This window comes from Myotis myotis, unplaced genomic scaffold (assembly GCF_014108235.1).
Source record: "Myotis myotis isolate mMyoMyo1 unplaced genomic scaffold, mMyoMyo1.p scaffold_m19_p_2, whole genome shotgun sequence".
NCBI lineage: Eukaryota > Metazoa > Chordata > Mammalia > Chiroptera > Vespertilionidae > Myotis > Myotis myotis.
The window spans coordinates 213,024,168-213,043,487 of NW_023416324.1; the positions used below are offsets into that span (position 1 = coordinate 213,024,168).

The following is a 19,320-nucleotide window of genomic DNA, read 5'->3' on the forward strand; positions in this document are numbered from 1 at the left end:
CTAATATTGCCCCATGCTCAACTTTGTCATGAGCATATTGTTGATAGCGAAGCAACGCGATATAGTGGAAGTAAAGGTTGGAGCCAGATACGCAGACTTGGGTTCAATTCTCTGGTCTTCTGGCTGCAACCGTGGGGCAAGGTACTTAACGTCAGAGTGCTGTGTCCGGGCCGACGCAGGGAACGGGGCCGGTGACTTTGGACAGGAGATATCATCGCCCTGATTTCCAGTTTCCTCCTTTGGGAAAAGGGAGATGATGACGCTTGCCTGGTGTTAGACTGAGGTTACAAATAGTGAGCCGTGCCCCCAATTCAAGGTTCAAGGCAGGACTCAGCGAGGAGTGGCTGGTTCTTGCTCAGCCCCGTGCCCTGTGCCCTCGGCTGTCCAGGGCCCTGCAACCTGATTGGGGAAAGAGGTGGGGCCTGCACTGCTCATGTCAGGACATGATAGATACATGCTTCATGGCACAGACACGGGCTGGGTTTGGTTCAGCCTAGAGAGATGAAATTCAGGGAGGACGTGGTCTGGCTCCGTGGGGAAGGGAAAGCCGAGCTTAATGGGCCTGAAAGGCTCTGAAGGGGAGAATGAGACTCTGAGAGGGAAAGGAAAGAAATGATGGCTTCCAGGAATGAGACCACACAGGCAAAGGCAACAAGGTGGGGACGAATCCAGACCAAGTGACTGGGCGGGGCTGATAGGGAAGAGAGGACGGAGGTGGGGAATTGAGGTCAAGTGATGGAGAACCTTGGCGGTCCGCAGATCTAACACAGAGCTCCAGGAGACCTGGTGGATGCACATGCTACCGAGGGTGCTCAGACCCAGAGAAGCCTGGTACTAATTGCAAACGTCCCCAAGTCCCAGGACACCTGGTGCTCTCTTGCTGCCAAACTTACTCCCTGATTTCAGAGAGCGTGTGGTTTCTTTCCATACCAGCCTGTGCAGTATGTACTCAATTTCTAGTTTACAGGGATTTCTCACACACCCATATGTGTTTTCCACTGGAGTCTGTACTTTTTCCTAGACCCACCCGAATTCCAGAGCATGGTTCACTTGGATGCCAAGTTCCTAGTCTTTCTCTCGTCACTCTCCTCTCCTTATAAAGCTGAGGAGAAAGTTACTATTGTAATGCTGCTACGGGTTTTTAACAGAAGAGAATGGACCTCAAAAAGATAATTACGAGGGTGGTTTCTGCTTCAGTTTCCGTGGAGAACGGCAGTCATGTCTAGAGGCAAAGCCAGAGAATGAGTTCGTCCAGATCTCAACTTTTGTTCATGAAAGTTTGAGTAGCTATCAGGGCATGATCCCTTTTATAAGTTAAAAAGAATTAAAACAATGCTTTAAGGTTTTTGTAAGGGTGGTGACTTAGATTCTGAATTCTGAGTTTCTTCATAGTAAAATTAAAACAACAACAACAACAAAACAACAACAAAAACACAACCACACACACGAAACTGTAAAAGGGAAAGTAGGATCATTTGGGGTGATTTTGAGAATTCTTGTTGCCTGTTGATTCATAGAAGACAGAAGTAGCTTCCCAACACTTTCCCCGAAAACATCTCATTTGATTCCTCTGTTGTCCCCGGGGGTGGAGTTGCTCCAAGTTTACAGAAGAGAAACTGAGAAGTTAGGTGACCTGGGGGAGTATCACAAGCCAGGGCTTTTACTTCTAAGTGTAGCTTTTCTATTTTATTTTTTCACCAGCTGCATTGAGGAAAGCCTGTGTTGAGCTGGGGTGGGGGAGATGGTGAGGACTCAGAGCAGGAGCGTGGAGGCCTGCGGTGGGAAAGAAGGAGCTGACCTCTGCTGATCTTTCCCCACCTGCCCTGCAGAGCGCTACGACCCTGAGGCTCAGCTCCCCACCCAAGGGTGCTACGGCCAGGAGTTCACACACCTGGACTTCACCCCCAGGAATGTCAGGGCTTTTGCTCACTGCCTTCTCATCTTTTTATTTAAAAATATATTTCTATTGATTTCAGAGAGGAAGGGAGAGGGAGAGATAGATAGAAATATCAATGATGAGAATCATTGACCTGCTGCCTTCTGCACACCCCACACTGGGGACCGAGCCCACAACCCAGGCATGTGCCATTGATTGGAATCAAACCCAGGACCCTTCAGTCCACAGGCCAACGCTCTATCCACTGAGCCAAACCAGTTCGGGCATCTTTTTCTTTTCTTTTCTTTTTTCTGTAGGACTTCAAGAACTCTTATCAGGTATTTATATTCTCCTTTCCAGAAGTTTTCAAAATATTATTTGACGTTTTGCTAAGAGAATTAAGGCTGCAAATCTTTTAACCCTACTCCAGGGTTTTCCAAACGACTAGACCAGCCGTGGGCAAACCACGGCCCTCGGGCCGGATCCCGCCCGTTTGAAATTAATAAAACTATTGAAAAAAAAGACTGTACCCTTTTATGTAATGATGTTTACTTTGAATTTATATTAGTTCACACAAACACTCCATCCATGCTTTTGTTCCGGCCCTCCGGTCCAGTTTAAGAACCCATTGTGGCCCTCGAGTCAAAAAGTTTGCCCACCCCTGGACTAGACCATAGCACTTTGGCTTTGCTGAAGTTTAACTTAGTTCCAGGACGGCACTGGGAAACCAGACAAAGGTCTCAGCACAGCACACTCCCCACCCCCCCACCCCCGTGGGGACAAGGCCAGCAGCCATGCACTGTCCCGAGGGAACTGGCATTGTTCCCTCATTTGTGCACCACAGTATGACTACCTTTGTCAGATCTTGTTTGTGTTCAAAAGGTCTCCAAGTTTATGAAAGGCTGCACTTGAAAGTCTTGCTTTAATCATCACAGTAATTAGCAAATTTGGACACTGCATTATCTTCCCCCTTTTATTGGAAACACGTTCAAGAATGGGCTTGTAGTTAATCCAGAGCGACTCAGAACACCCAAGCACGTAATTTGTCAAATCCAGGTGTTTTCCCAGTTCTAAGTTGCTGGAATCTTCCTCAGGAACACATGTAACCGTCCCTCCATGCTAAGCACACACTTTCAAAATCATGATAAATGTTAATCTATTGAATAACTTGATTGCCTTCAAGGAGGGAAGGAATGTACTAGCCATACTTAGAACAGGAAATAGAGGAAAAGACATTCACCACTACCAGGCGTAGAACGAGCCTTCCCCCAGACATCTGGGGACTCTGGTCTACCAGCCAAACAATAATCTCTCAATCCCTCTGACTTTCCCCCGGGAGAGGGAGTTGGGAGGGGGCTACCATCTTCCCTGTTGGCACCTTCAGACTCTCCATGGCTATGTTCCTTCACATCCCAAGCGTGCTTCTCCCCTTCTCCGATTCACGAGTCAAGGTGGTACTCGTGGTAACCAGGTTTTACTCAGAAAATGCCCACTCTCGGCTACGACTGGGTCAGAAGACTCTTCAGTCTCCTATCTGCTTCTCTGATGGTTCGTTTTCTCTCTGCTTGGTGGATGTTTCCTCTTCCTCCTTCCTGCCCCTCGCAGTTATGTTCCCCAAAGTCTACACTCTTCCTCCTAGTTCCCTTCGCGTTCTCGCAGCATCCTACACCCCACCTGACCCTCTTGCCCATGCCTAGCCCATCACTTCATGGTAGCTCACCAGGCTCACCAGCTCTGAGATCCAATCTGTGTCTCCAACACCCCCTGGGACGCCTCTCCTGGACAACTGCCCAGAAGTGACTTGTCCAAACGGGCCTCGTACTGTTCTCCCTAAGTCCAGTCACTTCTCCGAAGTTTTGGTTCCAAATGCTGGCCTCCTGCAGGTCCCACCTGCCTACCTTTAACCCCTGCTCTCCTGCCTAATCCAGTGCCAGCCCCGAGGTTTGCCTTCTCCATGCTGCTTGCATGGTGTCTCCCTTCTCTTCCCCCGGCCTCTGCTCTGCTCCAGGGCTCCAGTCCTTTGACCCAGCCTCTCAGAGTGTCCTTCCCCCAGTCCCTTGGCCACCACAGCCGGACTGACAGTCTACCGTGCACCTCAGAACCCCGGACACCTGCAACCTTCAATGAGCCCCAAACGTCCTTCCCAGGCAGCCTGCCCTTGAGTCCCACATCCCAAGGCATAACACGTAAGGGTGTGGCATTTAGTGGCCAATGACCTCGCTTCAAAGTCCAGCTTCACCCCTCCTGAAGCCCATGACCCAAGCGAGTTACTTTGCCTCTGTTCCCTGCTTCCCTCATCTCTAAGCCAAGGCCAATAGGAGTGCCTACAGGATGGGTGGCTACTGTGTGGATCAAGGCTTACCTAGAACGATGCAGCCTTTAGTGAGCACTCAGCAGTGTGGCCATCAGTACCATCATGATCATTGCCATCTCTCTCCCTCTCCATCCCTGCAGCAGACAGCCCTCAGCACACATGGGCCTCCCTGTGTTTGTCCTCTGTGCACCCTGTGCCTGCGTTCCCCGGGCCTCTGACAGCTTCTCCTCCCGGGGTGACTGTGCAGTCCTGCTCACTCTTCAAGGCACTCGCAAATGCCCTATGCTCTTCTCGACTGTCCCGAATGGATCTGGTCTTTCCTTCTTTTTAATTTAATTTTTTTTTTAAAATCCTCACCTGAGGATATGCTTTTAATGATTTTTAGAGAGAGAGAGAGAGAGAGAGAGAGAGAGAGAGACATTGATCCGCTTCATTGATCAGTTGCCTCTGTATGCGCCCCAAGCAGGTATCAAACCCAAAACCTGGGTATGTGCCCTGGCCGGGAATTGAACCCAAAACCTTTTGGTGCATGGGACGACACTCCAACCTCCTGAGCCACTGGGCCAGGACTGGGCTTTCCTTCTTGACAGTCCCCAGCCCTTTGTGAAGCCCTCGTGTCACTGTCCTCGCGTTTTTCTGCATCAGAGCCATTCCTGTGCTAGGGAAGTTTTTACTGTGTGTCCTGCCCCATTACCACCCCCTCCTCCCAGCAGCAGACGGAGGCTCCTGAGATCCAGGACTGGCCTTCTCCATGTGTGTCTCCTGGAAATTCCTGAGGGTTAGAATGCAGCTACCCAAATCCTGATGGGAGTTGATGAAAAACCTCATTAAATATACATTTCTACCAACTATGGGGCAAGTAAGTCATAAGCTGCTTTTTCAGATACTGAAAGCTAAGCAAAGCGCTGTACAAAAGCAGTTTAGAGAACACTCCCAGGATATTGGGCTAGACACGTTAATATCCATCATTATGAGTTTTATGCTTAGATATACATACCCTCACGCAGCCCTCGGCTCTGAGACCCCACGTACTGGTGCAGGCTGCTCCCAGGCGGGATGAAATGCATGTGATTGTAATCACGGAAAAGTGGCTCTTGTAAGTGTTAGTCCTATAATATTTCATCTTTAAAATGGGCAAATCTTAGAACATTCTCTTCAACTTACAATTTAAAACACATTGACAGCCAAATACCCTTATTGCCACAGGTATGCTAACATAGACCGTGTTTAAACATAGCATTCAAGGGAGACTGAAATCACATGAATTCCCTTGTCTCCTGGATGGACCACACCATGGATCAAATCACCTTTCCCACCCTGGACTGCAGCACATTCCTCCTTTCTTTTTTTCCCCAGGATCCAATGTTGAGAGCATGCTCGACACCAAACCCTGCCAGCTCGGCGCTTACTTCTGTTTTATTTCAATTTCCCTCTTTCCGGAGTACTCTGCATGTTTCCTATCTTCCCTCCATGGGCTTTACACAAGCATTATATTATAGGTACGTGGTGCCCTGTTTCTTGTCATTCATAAGCACGCGTCTCCCGCCTTAACCATCCTGTGTACGCCATTCCAGCAGCCAATCTATCCCTGTGTAATGTTCACCAAGAGAGGAAAGGCACTGGCCAGGAGTTTTCAGATCTAAGTAACTTACAAAACACTTCAGTTGAAAAGGTCTATGTTGTGTGTTTGCAGGATGGGATGGACATAGGTCATGACTCAACGGGAGAGGGAGTTATAAGAAAAATTGTGCCTCCACGTTGATGTATGCAGATTCAACAAGCACCGTCTGAGGAATAACTCAGCCCAAGCTCTGGGAACACGGAAGAAGAATCAGGTAGAACCTCCATTGCCACTGAGCTTGCAACCCATAGGGGAGAGAGAGAAGTGGGGAGGCCATAGGAAGGAGGGCCAGGTGGGACGAACCAGCGGTGTCCGGGATTTGGAGGGAGGGCTAGAGAAGGTTCCTAGCTCAGGCCTGGCAGGTCATTGATGTTGTTCTGGCGGTGGTGCTAGAACAAGGCTAAGCCAAAGGAGAAAGTTTATAATCTCACTTATAGACAAATGCATTATACACATAGTAATGGAAAGAAAACAATAAGACACAGTCTTTCAAAAGAATTCTAAAATATGGTGCATGTAAAACTAGATTCAATGAGGGCCTAAAAGATCCCCAGGTTCAAACATGAAGCATCTTTAAACCCTACATTCAGTTCTGAAGTCGCAGATGAGAGGCGCTCTGTATGCATTTCATTCCTAGGTACCTTTAAAAATAGATAAAAATCATGTAAGTCCATTATCCTATCAAATTACCTCTTTGAGGCATGCCCTAACTTTCTTTTCTCTTTTATACTAGTAGTTCTTTTAACTCGCATTACATTTGAGTGACAGTATTGGATGTGTCTTTGTAAACTCACCTACATCCTTTCTGGAATAAGATGGATTTAACGAAACTAAGGGTAAATCAATCTGGGGAGCTGCCTGCCCATGGCCATGTTGCAATCCCAAAAGCTGGCCAGTCACCTGCGGGGTAGCTAGGGTCCCCAAGGTACAGCTCACGGTCCAGTGGAGCATGGACTTTGTGACCTGCTCTTTCTTGGAGCACATGACACTTTGCACCCCACACCAACCACAGTCTGCAGAAGTGCCCCCAACGGGGTTGCACGAAATGCTAATCAGAGGAGTGACTGATGGTTGTAAGGAGGTAGGTGGCGGCAGAGACAGTCCTGTAGTCCGACGTGGTTGGACACCTTGGAATGCAAGGTTCAGGATGCCTTTGGTGCAGCATTAATGTGGTAACGACAGCTGTGAAGTTCCAAGAGGGAACTACCCAGTATGACAACGAGACGGGCTCCCCCAACCTACCTGAGCACAGACCTTCTTCTTTCTTGTGGAGCAAGAATGACACAACACGCTCCTCAGGACTCTGCTTGCCAATAGAACCTCCCAGAATAGACGGTGCTTACTGTCAAACGTGATAGTGTTTCAGAACTCCCCTCCTGCCTTCCGGCCAGGGGAACCGCTGCTGCCCCCAAGCCCCTGAGACAGGAAACAGAGGCCCAGCATCTAAGGGGTCTCCCCACTTTTCCCAGGAAATTGAGTCATGAAGGCTGGAACCCTCCCTGCCCTCCTCTTCCTCAAGCAGCTTTGACCTGCCTGGGAGACGCCAGTCTTTCTCCTGCCCCTAAGGGACATGCAGGGGTTGGTGCCAGGAGCTGGAACGCTGAGTGTGTCTTGGTCAGATTATCACAGCGTTCCTATTGCCAGGAGCCCAGTCATGTCACCTGACACCCAGCTCCTTGGCTAAAGCGCAACGGTAAGATCAATGTCACTGTGACAGAACTTTTTTAAAAAACACTGTTTAGAGGAGAATTTTGGAGGACACTTAATCTTTCATAGGAATCTTAGGTGGAAACTGTAGATTTAAAATGTTAAACAAAATGTTAAATGTATTAAACAAATAAAGCACCATTGTGTTGTGCCATTGTTGACACTGAGATATTCTCACTACACACACACAGTCGGTTTCATGATGGTGAATACCCGCCCATGCTGCACTTGTAAATATGTGTCTGTTTATATACAAATTCTTTCCTGGACTTTTAAAAATGTGAAGCAGTCAGGGTGGGTCTTCATTCCTTGGTATTTAGAGAATTCGAGACAAAGGAGCAAGGTGTTCTCGAAATTTCCTTAACTCCCAGCAGGTGTGTGGGGATGGGGTTGTTAGGAAGACAATGGATGATGCCAAATTCCATGGTGTTTCTAAGCAGAAGGTAAACTTCAAATGTGTCCTCAAGGGGCAGGAATAGACACAGAGGGCAACTGGGGAAGTGAGAAGCCAGAGGGGGGAGCCGGCTGTGCTCTTTGGCAAACAGGACGTGGAGGGAGCACGCTATCAGTCAGCAAATATTTGAAGATGTAAACATGGCTGCGTGACAGCACGATGTGCACGGTAGGCACGAGGTTAGCAAACATTCTTCCCGGGAAAGGACACCCTCAGTGGCCATCGGGACTGGAAACAGCAGCGGCAGGAGCCGAGGAAGAAGGGGCTGTCTCTTGCCAGATACCAGATATTTCACTGGGGCTCGCCTCCAGTGACAGGAGAAGCCTGTGCTTCGTGCATTTGGAATCATTGTAAGTTCTAGGCTCATGGCTCGCCTGCTGTTCTTCGTGTTCTAACATGGCCTTTTCGCATGGAAACGGTGGAGCATTCATTTTAGAGCCCACACCCCCAGCTGCAGGAGACACAGAGCTTTCGTAGCATCTTACCCTTGGCCTGGTTATGACCCAAAAGGTCAGCCACGTGCAGGAAGGTCTACATCTCGCGGCAATGTGCCAATGACACGGGAAACGTTCTAGATGTTGCCCAGATCGATTTCCCACATAGCCTCACTGGTCACTAGATTGTAGCAGCATGATTATTTGGTATCTTTGCTGATCATTTCTCAGTTACTCAGAGGGCAGTGAGCAGCTAAAATTTATATCCATGAGTTCAACCATCGCTTCAAGAGACAAGTACAGGCCTTTACGATGTATGACTCAGTGTGGGCTTGTCATGAGGTCGATGAAACTCATGCTGCACTTGCTTCCACCCTCTCCACAGCTTTGTACCTCATTTCATAGTCACAATTTTTCTTGAAGAGGGACCCCAAGCTGGATTGAAGCATCCATCTTATATAAAAACTGCTGTTTGAAATTTTAACGCTGCTATTTCTGGCTTCTGTAGATGCTTGCTGGCTTAAATAATAAGGAAAATAAGACTACTCCCGTTCAGAGAGGCCATTAAACCTTCTCCAGATGAAGTTATCAGTGCTGGCGTTAGGCCAAGCCTTTGGTTGAATTCTCAAAGCCCCAGCACATAAGGCCCTTTAAGAACTTGCAAAGGGAACCGGAAAAACTCCATATTTGGGAGACAAAGAAGGTGGAATGGCATAAATACGGGAAACTTCCTATGTGATTTCACCCAGAATTTGAGAGACATTTTCCTCTGGGCCCGCGTGTAATAATAAATGTAACTCCATCTCTCTAAGCCAGTGGTTCTCAACCTTCTGGCCCTTTAAATACAGTTCCTCATGTTGTGACCCAACCATAAAATTATTTTCGTTGCTACTTCATAACTGTAATGTTGCTACTGTTATGAATCGTAATGTAAATATCTGATATGCAGGATGGTCTTAGGCGACCCCTGTGAAAGGGTCGTTCGACCGCCAAAGGGGTCGCGACCCACCGGTTGAGAACCGCTGCTCTAAGCATTGCTTGGTTCTTCTCCGGTTTTTCTGTAACAGGATAACCTTCAAGCTCCATCGAATGTGTGTTGTGGTTTTTTAAATCCTCACCCAAGGCTATTTTTTTTATTGATTTTTAGGAAGAGTGGAAGAGAGAGGGAAAGGCCGAGAGGAACATCGATGTGAGAGAAACACATCGATTGGTTGCCTCCTACACATGCCTCAACCAGGGCCCGGGCTGGGAAGGAGCCTGCAACTGAGGTAGGTGCCCTTGACCAGAATTGAACCCGGGACCCTTTGGACCACAGGCCGATGCTCTAACCACTGAGCAAAACCAGCTGGGCAAGCTTCATCAAACCTTGATCAGCCGCTGGTGCCGCTGGCACTGGAGAAGCACACGAGAATTTCAGCCAGAACCCTTCTTCTGAAACAGGATGTGGGTCGCAACCCAAACCCCACTCCTGGGTCCTCAGCAGCCCCTGGGAATTGGATCCTGACTGTGGTGTGTGCCCTCCAAGCCAGCTCCTTTGTACTCCGATGACCCCTTCTGACTCTGAGGACTAATGTGATCTGTCATCTCAGGGACATGGTCGGTTCCAGGATGTCATTTCCCTGAACTCGGAACCCTGGATGGGGGTGTGAGGGGCCAGGGCAGCTCTGTGGAGGAGCTGCTGGCCCAGTTCAGTGTGGACCATGCACCTGTGAATTGCTCTGAATTTGACCTGCAGGGAGAACTAAACAGAACTTACTCCGTGGCTAATTCACTCCCATGTTCCCTCTAGGCCCTCCGTCCGGAGGCAGCACAGACTCACTCTTCATTGCTTCCTACCACGCATGTTTTTGCACCAAAAAATCATGCACCTCGCTCTTCTTCCCGCTCACCTTCTGGTGCAGTGAGCATGAGCAGGCAACCCTGGTTCATCTCATCCCATGACAAAAATCCCTGGAATTTTGTACTGGAGGCTTTTAGGTCTAGAAGCACAGACCGCATTCGGGAACTAGGCTGCATGCAAACGAGAGGCTCGCGGGACTGCAGCGACCTTGGGTTTCCCGACCCCCCAGGGGAGGCACAATGCTCGGGGAAGCGATGAGGCACAGAGTCCTCCGGAGCACGGAGCTTTCTTCATGAAATGAGCAGAGTCTGTTTTGGCTAAAAAGCCCTGGGATGTGGTGAGGGGTTCTGTGTGGACTCTGGCTGCATCACAGTGAGTGAGAGGACCACGCTGCCATCTGGGGGACCCCAAGTGCGCTTTGCAGAGCAGACAGCACCTCCTCCACAACTACTTCTTGCCTTGTCTTTATCAGGATGTCTGTCTGCTCTTTTTTTTCTCTTTCAACTCAACCAAATAACACTTAGCAAATAAAACTACCCCAGACCCTGATTTTTAAGATTATATACTAGCCCTGGCTGGTTTGGCTCAGTGGATAGAGTGTCAGCCTGTGGACTGAAGGGTCCCAGGTTCGATACCAGTCCAAGGGCACATGCCCGGGTTGCAGGCTTGATTCCCAGTGTGAGGCATGCAGGAGGCAGCCGATCAATGATTCTCTCTCATCATTGATGTTTCTCTCTCTCTCTCCCTCTCCTTTCCTCTCTGAAATCAATAAAAAAAAAAAAATCTCTATATATAAAAGCCCAGCGACCAGAATGGGGGAACGACCCATGGCTATGATGTGCACTGCAGCAGCCAACCAGCCTGATCCAGGCCCCCAGCAGCTCCCTACCCCTGGCCGGCCTCGGCCCCTCCTCCCAGCTGTCCCAGCTCCTGAATGGCCCCCAAGACCCCGATTGGGGGCAGGGCTGGCCGGCCAACTGCCTGTGGTGCCTCCCCTCCATCAGCCATGCCAGATGGGCCCCTATTAGGGTGGGTCGGCCAACCCTTCCTGTGCATGAATTCATGCACTGGGCCTCTAGCATATTTATAAAAAGATGATATGCTGTCTTCTCTCCCTCTACACCCTCTGTTCTCCCTTTCCAAGTAGGGGGCAGTCTTCCCTGTGCTCCTGTCCTTGGGGGAGGCCTGGCCCTTCAGGCCACAAGCCCCTCCAGGTCTGGATAACCTGCTCCAGGAAGCGGCCTGAGTGGCATCATAGAACCAGGGGTGCTGGGTCAGATCTGCGTCCTCCCACGGCACAGCGTTCTTGAGGGGCACACACCCAGTGAACCCCCCTTGGCTCCCTGTGCTCCTTTGTTGTCCCGGTGCCCAGCCCTGCCACACAGCCCACCCTCCAAGGGCACCAGAAGCCCCACCCCAACGTGGCAGTCTGCCTGGAGGGGAAAGGCAGGCAGGAGGGAGAGAGGCAGGAGGAGGGTGAAGAACCCCAGCCTGACCCTCATCCTGCACTTCCCTCTGTAAGCAGCACACTCCCCTCTGCACACACAGCAGCAATGTTAACCTGCCAGAGCTTCCTGACTCTCTCCAGAGCAGAGTTATTACCACTTCAAAGAAGAATTGAAACAACGCATTTGGAGACACCGATGTACTCTGCTGGGATGTACTAGAGTTGTGGAGAAAAGACAGTAGCTGAGTTATTTCTAAACGAGCGGTTGAGGGAAGCGATTGGGGAGGTTGCACTGCCTCGACCCAGGGTTCCCAGGGGCTGTCACAGCTGTGCGGGGCCCGGGGCTTGTTCTGCGGGGTCCTGAGACTCTGATGGGTTCACCGGGCAAGTCTACACACAGCCCTGGCTTCTGAAGCCACGTGTGAGAGGAAGCCAGCTTTTCAGCCGAACAGAGGGGAGGGGGTGCGGCAGGAAAGGAGATGTCAACCGCTTGACATACACTGATTAAGTCCGAAACGCTGGCCTCTGTGCAGTGCCTAGAGCCACACCTCAGTGGTTTTCCTTGCACCAAGCCTGTTGTTGTCATTTAGGTATATAATCACACACACACACACACACACACACGCACACAAATGCACACATGCACACATGCACCGAGACGAGACTGTGCAGTCTTTCCAGCCTCCTCCTCACAGGCGTGTGCTGAACCCCATGCAATGCAGCCAGCGACCTGCTTTTGTTGGCTCTCCGGGGCGGTGAAGTGGGAAGGCTGGGGTCTCGCTCGCCCCCCCCCCACTCCCCTCCCCCTTCAAGCAGGGCTGTCCACACTGGTTAGAAGTGTGAAAGGCGGAAATTGGGGAAATAGCACTTTCTCTAAGATGACCACAAGTGTTGGAGGGAGGCAGGAGTGGTAAGAGGGTGGGAGGACTTTTTAAAAATGTGTTTTCCTTAAGCAACCAGAATCACAGAATTCAACGGGGTCTATGTCTATAAAATCCCCAACGGTGTATGAGTTTATTTAACTCGGAGAAGAAACGTCAGCTCCGTTATTCCGTGAACACGTCTGAGATGTGGCTACTGGCAATTTGGTGAAACTCCTCCACCGCCTAACCTTTTGTGAAGACTGGCCGTATGACCTCTGGGTCGCCTCTCTCTCGGGTAATTTATTATATTCGCAGCTAGGAGGGAGGAAGTCTGCTAAAATAAAGCCCAGGAAAGCACAGCCGGGAGCTGAGGGCGAGGTAAGTGCTTTGTTGTTCACATGGAAGTCTCCTGGTGTCTCGTTTTCATAAAGGGATGACATTGCAAAGGCATTGTCGTTGAATGTGACTCTTTTCTTTGGATTCCTAGGACAATTTTCAGTGGAGAGAGGTTTCCACCCAAGGCTAGTGTTGATCATTACATATTTGCTTAAACATTTACCAGAGTAGACAGCCTGGGACAGGACCTGGGGTAGCAGCTGGTTCTGTGTGTGTGTGATTTTCAGTTTTCAAAAAAAGAACTTTAAGCATCACTTGTAATGTTTTTCAAAGTCCTTCCTTTAGGTCAAGAGAAAAAAAAAAGGTTACGGTATTTTCCGATCAGAAGAAGTAAATCTGAGTGTTTGAATGGAGTGGGACCAACTTGGGTCTTTCATTTTCCCAAGTGAAATACTGCGTGTGTTGTAAGTGCCTGAACCTGGGACTGAGAAGCAATTGTGAGGTCAAGAAACATCCATTGAACAACAAACTCTTATTTCCTCCAGGCAGCTAAACGCGGAAGTGCAGGGAGGAGATTAAAACAAACTAGTTTCTCGGGAGGAATGTGGAAATTTCACCCCGTGTTACACTGATTAGCCGAGCAGGGTCGGGAGGCACTCGAAATCATACCCAGACGATCAAGCGCATTATGTAGGGGTCGGTCGTGGGCAAGGCTCCGAAAGTTTGCAAAGTCAGAACTGTTTACATTCCTTATACCTGCCACGGAAAACTTACATAACTCTTTCTCGTAAGGATAGGTAGCAGACTTTTAACTAGTCCACCAAGGTTTCGCCTTACGGCAACCTCAACTGATTTCTCTACCGACCGAGGAGAAATCAGAGCCAGGGAACGACCCCAAGAGCTCTCTAATCTCTGAGAATCAGTAACGCACTCGCCCTGACCTGACAGACAGCAGGAGAGACCCACACGGACAGAGAAGTCGGAGCAGTTCTTCCCCCTCATCTAGCTCACTTACACCCGCAAAAAACAAGACAACATCTGGATACTGTTTCACAGGCAAGAATGAAGCACTTTTTTTGCCCCATCGTTAAGTAAGAACCCGTTTTCCACATGCAAACAGCACTTGTAAATTCCCGCAGATAAGCTTGGCCGTCTTGAATGATTCCAGGGAGTTTGAAAAGAATCCCACTCTTCCATTACCTTGAGAAGGGCCGTGTTCCCGAGCTCGCTCCCACAGGCTGCGGGCTCTGGGTCTGACCCCCGCCTGCCCCTTACCTGCAAGGGCTGCGAGGCACCCTCCTGGCGGGAGGTGAGCTGCTGTCTGGGCAGGTCGCCTTGGGAGCATAGGTGTTCGGGTTCCCTCGGAATGAAGACAGCTCTCCTTGCTCCCTGTCAGTCAAAAAACAAGTTGGTACAAGCTTGAGTAGGGTTTACCTGGAGGAGCTGAAGAGAGAAAGAAAGAGATTGGAAGAGACTGGGCGGAGGGAGGGAGGGCCAAGGAGGGAGGGAGGAAGGGAAGGAAAAAAAGTGAGGGGGAGAGAGAGAGAGAGAGAGAGAGAGAGAGAGAGAGAGAGAGAGAGAGAGAGACCATGATGTCAGCAGTGTGTCTTAAGGAAATCTACAGACCAGGAGAGAATGCTAATGGACACCCTGCTTCAGCTTTGCAGACACCTGTGTAAAAGAACACTATGCCCTTTTAAAGAACGCCAGTTACTCTTTGAAGAAGTTTCAGCCACTCTTCTCAAAGGCTTTTTAAGGTCCCTTTGCCTAAATAAACTATAAGTAAATAAGCAGATTATTTTTTCTAACTAACCCTCCTTTACCCCAAGTTCTCTCTTCCTTCCTGCTCTCCCCACTCCAAATGAAGAGTGACAATGAACCCTGCCCCCAGGAAAAGTCAAGACAAACCCATGCAGATAATACACACACCAAATATGAATCTACACAATGGCACAGGGGGAAACTCGGTGTTTCTTAGCGCAATCCTCCATGGCCATGTTGATTTTTCCTATAGGCTGTTTTCCTTGATGGGAAAGTGTCAAGAAGTTGGATAGATGTGGGTCAAGGTGGGTTCTTCTGGAGCTTAGACTGGGTTTGGGCAACCGGGTTGGAATCTCGTGTCACAGCATCTATGCACAGAGTCTGGCACTTTCGTGAGAAATGGGCAGAAGTCCACTCTCAAGCAGGAGGCTGAGGGGGGGGGGGGTCTCCCTGTCTCTGGGAGCGGAGGCAGGGAGCTTCCTCCTTGGACGCAGATGTGTCTTCTTCCTGCCGAGGGAGGGAGGCCAGGCCCATGTGGGCAACCACTTCCCAAGGCCAGAGCACCTGGAGACCCTGGTAGATTCTGAAAGAGGATGACTTTCCCGCAGGCGCTTTCGCCACGGGATTCCTGCCCTGGTGCAAGGTCAACTCTGAGTAGACGCTCACATGTCCCCTACACAGGCACCTGGGCCAGGTGGACAAGGCTGCTTTAAGTTGGAGAGAACAGTGGGTGACATGCTTTATTGGAATCAGAGGAGAGATCGCCTCCCCTGAGTTCTGGGGCCTGGGGGGCAAGGTGTGAGGCCTCCTCATTTCTCCTCCCCTCTCCCTTGACTCAAAGCCCTGACCGAAGTCATTCCTTTTCCCCGCTTCCCCAGTGGGAACGCGAGCCAGTGTCCTTCCTTTTGCTTCTTCTCTTTCCCATGAAGCAAGGGTTTCCTCTTCAGCCGGGGAGAAAACGGTGACTCACCAGCAATGTCAGGGCTGGAGAGACTGAAGAAGCCACGCAAAATGAAAAGGGAAAACCCAGAACTCAGACTCTGAGCATGTCCCACCTCAGAGGATTTGCACAGGCTGTTCCCTCTGCCTGGAATATCCTCAGGTCTTCATTCATCCGCCTGGTCCGTTATCACTGCTCAGGTCTTAGCCCAAATGGTACCCCCCCCCCCCCAGGACATCATTCTTAAGGTTCTCCCTTCATAACATCCCAATCCAACTCTGTGTCTCAACACTCCCTTCTACTCTGGATGCCGCTTAGCGCTGTCTAAATTGTGCTGACTTGACTCTGTGTTCCACTTCAGAGCACCACCACACCTCACTCTGTGACCCTCGAGGGACATCTGACACCGCACAGTCCCCCCAAAAATACACTTGTCAAGGAGATTGATAAAAGGTTATCAATGGAGGGTATAATTTGTTATTGGGGTTGAATCTTCATTCTTATCTTCTTAGTTTTAATTCGTATTTGCAGTCCCTCCTTTAATTAGTAAACTAACACGTGAGTACTCTCTCTCCATCTATAAAGCTCTTTCAATAATGTTTTTAATTTTATGCTCACGCCCAAAAGGCATGATTAGCTGCATTTTAAGGGAATGAAAGTGAAAACCAGAGAGGGCAAGTGATTTGCTCAAAGTTACAGAGCTGGAAAGAGGTGGATGGAGGCTCCACACAGCTTTTCTCACTCGCAGGCCATGCACTTTTCATTAGGCCACATTTTTCTCAAATTAGTCTATTGTGGGCATACATATGCATGTGTAGATTCCTTTGAGTATCAAGTAATACACGGCATGAATTATAATCATGCTCTAATATGCTGGAAAGTTTTATTTCTTGCAGGACCGTGCATAGTAGAGCTCGCATCCATTCATAACAGTCTTAAAAGTGATGAAAGAAGAAAATGAGTCCAAAGGAATATGAATCCATGAAATAATTTAAATGTTAAGCCAATATTCTTCAGTTTGGTGATGTGTGCCTGTTTTCATTCTTTTTCATTTGGAGATATTAAAAAATTAGACATTGAGGTTGCCGAGCTGACAGAATTCACAAAAGAAGAGGCATATAAATGTGTGATTAAAGTGTGGAGAGGTGAGTGGGAAAGTTCTAGAATAAGCATCTACACATCTATGAGATTTCAGTCACTGAAGACAGAATTTATTTTACATATTTTAATAATTGAATGATCTAAGTATTTCTGGAAATTTTGGGGCTAATAAGGGAAATAAGACAATAATCAATCTTAACAAAAAATATTGTGTTTCTCAATCTTGAACTCATTTACTTCACAACCTGAGTCTAAGGAGTAGGGTCTGGGATCCACCATACAATATTACTTCAAAAACACAGTTAATCATTTTGTAACTGAAGATGGTCAATGTTATTGGTCTTGTGGCCTAAAATAAAAAACAAACTTGAATGGCTATTCGGTAAATCACCTTTCTTCCTTCTCTTTCTTTCTTTCTTTTTTTCTTTCTTTCTTTCTTCTTCCCTTCCTTTTTTCTTTCCTCCCAATTAATTGCAAGCAAAGTTCTTGCACGTGTCCAATTTAAATAGAACATACATCCAAAGTCTGGGTTTTTACCCAAAGTTCTAAAAAGATGTCTAAAAACTGGGCAGAGAAGATGACAAGAACTAGCTTTTTCAAGGGAGCCATTTCCCAAGAACCATTTCCAAAAAAGAAAATGCTGTAGCGCGTCCAATCTCATTTTGGCTTCAGTCGAGACGTGAAAAGCTTTGAAGTGTGATGAGAGGGAATAAAAATACATTTTTACCTTTGAATAGATCTACTTAGGTTGGGTTAGAGATAGAACTATTGGGTGGGTGTGTGGGGGGGGGAGGGTATGTCAGTTTTTAAAATGTCATCAAAGCTTCCTATGATCCACACCAGCTTAAAGAGTCCTCCACAGGCCAGGCTGGATTTGGTCATTTGCCTTCAGTTTGCTCCCACCATCCCTGTCCTGGAGGTGTATAAATGTCACCCTGGAAGGTAGGTGAACCATGAGAATGAAGGTTGTCCATTTGAGGCGGGGACCTGCCTGCCTCTGGCCTGTCCAGAGAGAACCTTATGTTAGGAAGCCATGGAGTTGAAATCTCCTCCAGGAGTAGATATTCTAGAAGCAGATGTTGAGACAAACATTCATGTGCAATTAATAAAAGAAGTGCTCCTGGAGGAACTGGAAGGAAAGTAAGGGAAGCAAGTCAGGGGAGGGAGGAAGTCAAATAAGAGTGCGATTGTAGGCCAAGGCCATTCACTGCCTGACTCTGGAGGGAGTTCTGGAGTGAAAATAGCATCTTGGGCAAGGGAGCTGGGCTTCCGTGCCCTTGGCCCAGTCAGCTTTGCTAAGAGTAGAAGGGGTGATGGGCATATCAGGATGATTCTCTCACCAGCTGAGCTACCTGGCCAGGGCCCATAACAAGAGGCTTTCTGTTAGCCAAACAGGAGGAACTGGACTTGTCACAAGGTCTAGGAAACTTTGAAAAGCCAGCTCACCCACAAGGCCAGCTTTCCCATTAGGTTTCTGGGAAGACCTTTTCTTGGCCTTGTTTGTTCACTGCTACCCCTGTGACTAGAGTAGTTGGCTTCTTAAGCTCTTCTTCAAAATTTGTTATTGTTGTTAATAATTTCAAAATGGCTCAGGTCTTCTGCCTTATTCAGGTGGGACTTGGTGGTTTGTACAACAACCTTATACCGTATGTTAAACACATGCAGACCCACTTTTACTAAATGGGCTGTTTTGTGGAAATTCCCATCAGTGACAGGGAGACGACAGCCTGGGACAGTGAATAGAAAAGCAACATCTAAAGGGGAGAGGCGCCACTGCCAGGCCACAGCAAACAGAAGGATCCCACTCTCTGTTCTGAGCCCAACCATCTCAATGATGTGGCAATAGTTCAGTCTTACTGCTGTCAACTCTGAATGAGCTTTATGGGTAACACCTGTGGCCAGGGACCCTGTCCCCACCAGATGGCCAAACTGACTATTTCACACACTGTAGGTTGAGCTGGAGTCCAAACTCCAAAAGCCACGTTTATTTGATTTATTTTTAAGCACCTCTACAATTATTTTATTTATGTAATTATTTTTGTACTTCGTATTATATATGTAATCATTTTTATGTTTCTAGTTTTATTGAGAAATGATTGACAAACACCATTGTATCAGTTTAAGGTGCACAGCGTGATGGGTTGATTTACATGTACTGTGAGATGATTACCACAGTATCAGCCATCTTCTTGTACAGATACAAGAAAAAGAAAAGAAGAAAAAAAAAGAAAAAACATCTGTTTGTGATGAGAACTCTCAGGATTCACTTTCTCAACAATTTCCCTGCATATCATACAAAAGCCACATTTAGAATATTTGAAATGGAATAGTACGGAAAATGCTGTTATCACCCTGAATAATTCCAATGATCTATGGGGAAGACAAGCGTAGTGAATTATTCTACAATATGCCCTGTTTTCGTACTTTAGCGATTGGGTCTTAGTGGTGAAGCACATATTTCAGCTTTAAAAAAAATCAGAGTCCATGGGGCATCTTCCTTCTTGGGTTAGTGATCTCAATGGACAGGCAACATGTCTGATTCTATCTGCGGGTGCAGCCCCCCCCTTCATCACCCAGTTCCCTCTAAGTGTCCCCACCCCACAGCCTCACTTGTCCTGACCTTTTT

At 48.2% G+C, this 19,320-nt stretch overlaps 1 protein-coding gene across 1 annotated transcript in view; it reads right to left on the reverse strand.

Annotated features, from left to right (window-relative positions):
• Positions 1–14,355, reverse strand: part of KCNJ15 (potassium inwardly rectifying channel subfamily J member 15) — a 38,354-nt gene extending 23,999 nt beyond the window's left edge. The window contains exon 1 of the mRNA XM_036350570.1: positions 14,168–14,355. The gene's annotated coding sequence lies outside the window, so the exon portion shown is untranslated. The remainder of the gene's footprint in view (positions 1–14,167) is intronic.
• Between the last annotated feature and the right edge of the window lie 4,965 nt (positions 14,356–19,320).